General features: G+C 52.9%; 1 non-coding gene across 1 annotated transcript; it reads right to left on the reverse strand.

The window, feature by feature from the left end:
- Nucleotides 1–6,252: 6,252 nt before the first annotated feature.
- TRNAF-GAA (transfer RNA phenylalanine (anticodon GAA)) lies at nucleotides 6,253–6,325 on the reverse strand. Its single transcript has one exon. It is a non-coding gene; the product is annotated as a tRNA-Phe (tRNA).
- Between the last annotated feature and the right edge of the window lie 254 nt (nucleotides 6,326–6,579).

The raw sequence follows: 6,579 nt of genomic DNA on the forward strand, positions 1-6,579 counted from the left end.
TGAAGGGGAAAGGAGTCCAGGAGAGCTGGCTGTATTTCAAGGAATCCCTGTTGAGGTTACAGGGACAAACCATCCCGATGTGTCGAAAGAATAGTAAATATGGCAGGCGACCGGCTTGGCTTAATGGTGAAATCCTAGCGGATCTTAAGCATAAAAAAGAAGCTTACAAGAAGTGGAAGGTTGGACATATGACCAGGGAAGAGTATAAAAATATTGCTCGGGCATGTAGGAATAAAATTAGGAGGGCCAAATCGCACCTGGAGCTGCAGCTAGCGAGAGATGTTAAGAGTAACAAGAAGGGTTTCTTCAGGTATGTTGGCAACAAAAATAAAGCCAAGGAAAGTGTGGGCCCCTTACTGAATGAGGGAGGCAACCTAGTGACAGAGGATGTGGAAAAAGCTAATGTACTCAATGCTTTTTTTGCCTCTGCCTTCACGAACAAGGTCAGCTCCCAGACTGCTGTGTTGGGCATCACAACATGGGGAAGAGATGGCCAGCCCTCTGTGGAGAAAGAGGTGGTTAGGGACTATTTAGAAAAGCTGGACGTGCACAAGTCCATGGGGCCGGATGAGTTGCATCCGAGAGTGCTAAAGGAATTGGCGGCTGTGATTGCAGAGCCATTGGCCATTATCTTTGAAAACTCGTGGCGAACGGGGGAAGTCCCGGATGACTGGAAAAAGGCTAATGTAGTGCCAATCTTTAAAAAAGGGAAGAAGGAGGATCCTGGGAACTACAGGCCAGTCAGCCTCACTTCAGTCCCTGGAAAAATCATGGAGCAGGTCCTCAAAGAATCAATCCTGAAGCACTTACATGAGAGGAAAGTGATCAGGAACAGTCAGCATGGATTCACCAAGGGAAGGTCATGCCTGACTAATCTAATCGTCTTCTATGATGAGATTGCTGGTTCTGTGGATGAAGGGAAAGCAGTGGATGTATTGTATCTTGACTTTAGCAAAGCTTTTGACACGGTCTCCCACAGTATTCTTGTCAGCAAGTTAAAGAAGTATGGGCTGGATGAATGCACTATAAGGTGGATGGGAAGTTGGCTAGATTGTTGGGCTCAACGGATAGTGATCAATGGCTCCATGTCTAGTTGGCAGCCGGTGTTAAGTGGAGTGCCCCAGGGGTCGGTCCTGGGGCCGGTTTTGTTCAATATCTTCATAAATGATCTGGAGGATGGTGTGGATTGCACTCTCAGCAAATTTGTGGATGATACTAAACTGGGAGGAGTGGTAGATACGCTGGAGGGCAGGGATAGGCTACAGAGGGACCTAGACAAATTGGAGGATTGGGCCAAAAGAAATCTGATGAGGTTCAATAAGGATAAGTGCAGGGTCCTGCACTTAGGACGGAAGAACCCAATGCACAGCTACAGACTAGGGACCTAATGGCCAGGCAGCAGTTCTGCGGAAAAGGACCTAGGGGTGACAGTGGACGAGAAGCTGGATATGAATCAGCAGTGTGCCCTTGTTGCCAAGAAGGCCAATGGCATTTAGCGAGCAGATCGAGGGACGTGATCTTTCCCCTCTAGTCGACATTGGTGAGGCCTCATCTGGAGTACTGTGTCCAGTTTTGGGCCCCACACTACAAGAAGGATGTGGATAAATTGGAGATAGTCCAGCGAAGGGCAACAAAAATGATTAGGGGTCTGGAACACATGACTTCTGAGGAGAGGCTGAGGGAACAGGGATTGTTTAGTCTGCAGAAGAGAAGAATGACAGGGGATTTGATAGCTGCTTTCAACGACCTGAGAGGTGGTTCCAGAGAGGATGGTTCTAGACTATTCTCAGTGGTAGAAGAGGACAGGACAAGGAGTAATGGTCTCAAGTTGCAGTGGGGGAGGTTTAGGTTGGATATTAGGAAAAACTTTTTCACTAGGAGGGCGGTGAAACACTGGAATGCGTTACCTAGGGAGGTGGTAGAATCTCCTTCCTTAGAAGTTTTTAAGGTCAGGCTTGACAAAGCCCTGGCTGGGATGATTTAATTGGGGATTGGTCCTGCTTTGAGCAGGGGATTGGATTAGATGACCTCCTGAGCTCCGTTCCAAACCCTGATATTCTATGATTCTATATGATTGATCCGCCCCCACTGTTTGCCACATACAGCCCTTCATCCATCTGCCTCACACACTCATCTATCTCCGCATGCATCCTGCCGTCCCTCTGGTTGTCCGTTCAGTGCCCAGCACAAAGAGGTGTGAACAGGTCCTGATTAACCTTCTGTGAGCCCGGCACCAAACATATATGTTGGTCCCCATGGGAGAATGGGGTATGGCACAAGGGCGGGGGGGTTGATCACCAGAACCAGGTGCCGGCCATGGGTAAGGCACGGGGAGGTGGGGGGAGGGAGACACAGCTCCGGTCTGCACAGCCCCACACAGGGGCTCTGCAAATCCACAGCCACCAGACATGTACTGGCCCACCCAGCCCTGCGCTGCCAGTGCGCTCTGCCATACCACCCCCCTGCCCATTGCTCCCCACCCTCTTAGGCCCAGCAACTCCCATGCCCAATGTCCCCTCACCCAGAGATCTGGCCCGCAGATCCCTATGCCCAGAACCCCCCACTGCCCAGCGCCCCTCTCACAGCCCACCTACAACTGCCCAGCACCCCATATTCCTGAGGGAATTCCCCCAGGCAGTTCTGTGGGAACTCCCCAGACACAGCTCCTACAGCCAATCAACCAGCACTGAACAAATATCCTTCCAGGCCAGATTTTAGCAGAGAGCCTCTAAGCCTCACTGCGGGGAGCTTCCCCCCACAAGCCCTGAACAGAATATTGCTGCCAGCCTCCAGCCCAAGGTTGAGCCTTCACTTCCTCCCATGCAGCTCTCAGAGAAAAAGCTCCTTCGGTTCCCCGAAGGGGAAAATCCACAAACAAACCTTCACTTTGCTCTCACACCTCTATTCAAGCCTAAATTAATTGTATCGAATTTGCAAATGAATTCCAATTCAACAGTCTCTCGCTGGAGTCTGGTTTTGAAGTTTTTCTCTTGAAATATTGGAACTTTCATGTCTGTAATCGCGTGACCAGAGAGACTGAAGTGTTCTCCGACTGGTTTATGAATGTTATAATTCTTGACATCTGATTTGTGTCCATTTATTCTTTCACGTAGAGACTGTCCAGCTTGACAGAGGGGCATTGCTGGCACATGATGGCATATATCACATTGGTGGATGTGCAGGTGAATGAGCCTCTGATAGTGTGGCTGATGTTATTAGGCCCTGTGGCTTAGGCTTGAATAAAGACTGGGAGTGGTTAAGTCATTATGCAAGGTAACCTATTTCCCCTTGTCTTTTCCTAACCCCCCCACCACCCCCCGCTGTTCCTCAAACGTTCTTGTTAAACCCTGGATTTGTGCTGGAAATGGCCCACCTTGATTATCATACACATTGTAAGGAGAGTGATCCCTTTAGGTAAGCTATTACCAAAAGGAGAGTGGGGTGGGGGGAGAGAAAACCTTTTGAAGTGATAAACACCCATTTTTTCATGGTCTGTGTGTATAAAACATCCTCACTGCATTTTCCACTTTTATGCATCCGATGAAGTGAGCTGTAGCTCACAAAAACTTATGCTCAGATAAATGGGTTAGTCTCTAAGGTGCCACAAGTCCTCCTTTTCTTTTGCGAATACAGACTAACACGGCTGCTACTCTGAAACCAATTTTATCCATAAGTCAGACCCTGTGTCCTCCCCCTGCCTGGGTCACCTCTCCCCCAGGTGGCTCGAGTCGCCCTCCAGAGCCATTGCTGGGCCTGGGAGGCAGCCACACGAGCCACGGGGATGGGCAGCTCCCAGGAATCCTGCCAAGGAATCCCCAGGCCAGGGGGTTTCCCTGCATGCCGGCTCCACCCCCAGGGTCCAGCCAGCCAGCCAGCAGCTGCTGCCCAAGCTAGTGCGCTAAGAGCAGCAGGGTGGCCATGGTGGCTCGGCCGGTGGCTGGGGCTAGTCGCCTGAGCACGAACCCAGCCGACTCCATGAGACAGACCCGGGTCACTAGCCTAACCCCCCTCACAGCAGCTGCTGCCGCCCTGTCAGTGCCTGAGCTCCAACAGACCCTGCTGGGGAGCAGCCCCCACCTGCAGTGTAGATGCCCCTGAGAGCACGGCAGGGCCCAGCTCCCCGGCTGACCTGTGCTGCTGAGCGCTGGGGGGACGGACGGACGGATGGACAGACACACACACACACATGCCCATAGCTCCTTGGCAAGTCATTGGTTTCTCTTCCTCAGACAGGGAGGATGAACCCGTCTGACCAGGCTGGTGGAACCGGGGCCGAGGGTGCTGGGTGACAGGTGGCTGTCGGCTCTGGGGTGGGACCGTCACTTCCCCCCCACCCACCCATCCAACAGGATCACAGTGAACAAAACCAGCTCAGCCCGCAGGGGAAGAGTTCAGACCTGGGCCTGGTGCATTCTGGGAGCAGGGATTGTCCAGAGAAAGGGCAGATACAGGGCAGCTCTGAACACTCTGTGCAAAACTGCCTGTCCTGACCCGCACCCCCGGATATCCCAGCCCTGAGCTCCCCACTTACTGCTCTGCCAGTGCCCCTGACTCCCGACCCACAGCCCCTGCTGTCCCAGCCCTGAGCTCCCCACTCGCCGCTCTGCCGGTGCCCCTCACTCCTGACCCGCATGACCTGCTATCTCAGCCCTGGGCTCCCCCCCACCTCTGCAGTCTATATGTTTTATGGAAATATGCTTATAAGTGTGAATATGATGTAACTGGATTATGCTTTATGCAAAAAAGTCTCTGGTAAGGTCTCATTACAAGGCTCATCATCTCCTGAGTGTGGCCATCCTATCTGTACCATTCTTGTACACGTGTCATTCTTGTGTCTGAAGCTAGAAATATGAAGTATGACTCTGAAGTCCTGTTGTAATTATGGAAAGTGTGGGCCATTGATGATGGTTTGGAAGCTTGATGGCTCCCACTGACTGGGACAATTGGTTGTAAATGGCTCTGTTCACTTGGTGCGGGCTAACCCTGGAAGAATGGAGACAAGGGGGCTAACAGGACATGTGACCCTGTAACAGGATACAGGAATCCATCTTCAACCTGGTGCTTTTCCATTTTGAAGGAGGGGTCGGAATCCAGAGAGATAAAGGGGTCCCGCCTTGTGCCACAGCTATAAAAGTGGGTGGAGCAGAACAAGGGGGGTCCCAGTCATGAGAAAGCCCCTGCTATTCACCTAAGATGCCTGCTCGAACTAACAAGGACTGTACCAGACGAAAGGATTCGGCCCAGACAGGGAAGAAGAGGCATTGAACAGCTGCGGGGGACAGGGCTGGGATAACAGGCGCTGTGGGTCACGAGTGAGGGGCTCCGGCAGGCAGTGACTGGAGATCCCAAGGCTGGGACAGTAGGGGCTGTGGGTGAGGAGTGAGGGGCACCAGCAGAGCAGTGACCGGGGATCCCAGGGCTGGGAGAGCAGGGGCTGCAGGCAGAGGTGGATTTACAATGAAACTCACAGTTCCCTGTCTCATTATTAAGGATCCGTGACCGTCAGGGAGGTTGTGGAAGTGACAGATTCTGTGACTTCCTGTGACCTCCATGACTTCTGCAGCGGCCAGTGTGGCTGATTCCAGGGCCACCCAAGCAGCTGGCCCCAGGGACCACCAGAGCAGCGGCCAATGCAGCTGGCCCTGGGGACCATTTGAGCAGTGGTCCTGGGGGCAGCGGGAGCAGCCGCAGCTCTGTGGCTCCCGGCAGCTGTCCTGGGGGCAGTGGGAGCAGCTGCCCAGGCCCTGGGGCTCCCCCCTGCGGTGGCAGCAGGACCCCGGGGCTTCTGCCCTGGTAGCTGGTGCTATGGGGCCCCCCAGACTCCCTCCCCCCACAGCTGGTGCTGCAGAATCCCTGGGATCCCCTCCCTGCAAGATTCAATGAGAGGTATCTATGGTGTAAGTCATGGACAGGTCACGGGCAATGATTTTTTGTTTCTTGCCTGTGACCTGCCCATGACTTTTACGAAAAATACCTGTGATTAAATCGTTGCCTTCCTCATTGTCAATGAAATAAATCGAAACATTTCCACCTGCAAGTGGATTTAGCCCAGGACCCTCAGTGTCAGCAGCTGTTACACCCCCCACTGAGCTCCCTGTCAGGTGTCCCAGTGCTAGAAGCCTCCTGTTTACATCCTAAGATAGCATTTTTGCACCGGGGGGCTGATATTTTGGACTGGACACTGTAGCAGGGAAAGGTGCTGCTGTGCTCCAGAAAACAAGCCACCTCTGCACAAAGAGGGATGAAAGGACATGCCAAAGCCCGGGATTGAACCAGGGACCTTTAAATCTTCAGTCTAACGCTCTCCCAACTGAGCTACTGCGGCAGCTGGATAGTGCTCCTTTCGCCTGCTGCTGCTCTGTCCGGGATGTTTTTGTCAGCCTTGGTACACAAAAAGGACATTGTTGTGATGGCCCATGAACGCAAGACTTGCTTTTGCCTGCCTTGCTCAGCTTGACTTGCTTCCTCACCCCATTCCTGCCTTAGTTCCTAGGTTGACCTGGTGGCCGAAGCAGACTGAGGGCCAGTCGCCCATGGAGGAAGTTGAGCTGGACCCTGAGCTAGACTAGACCCTGGTGG

Source organism: Eretmochelys imbricata, chromosome 22, assembly GCF_965152235.1.
Source record: "Eretmochelys imbricata isolate rEreImb1 chromosome 22, rEreImb1.hap1, whole genome shotgun sequence".
NCBI classification, from domain to species: Eukaryota; Metazoa; Chordata; order Testudines; family Cheloniidae; genus Eretmochelys; species Eretmochelys imbricata.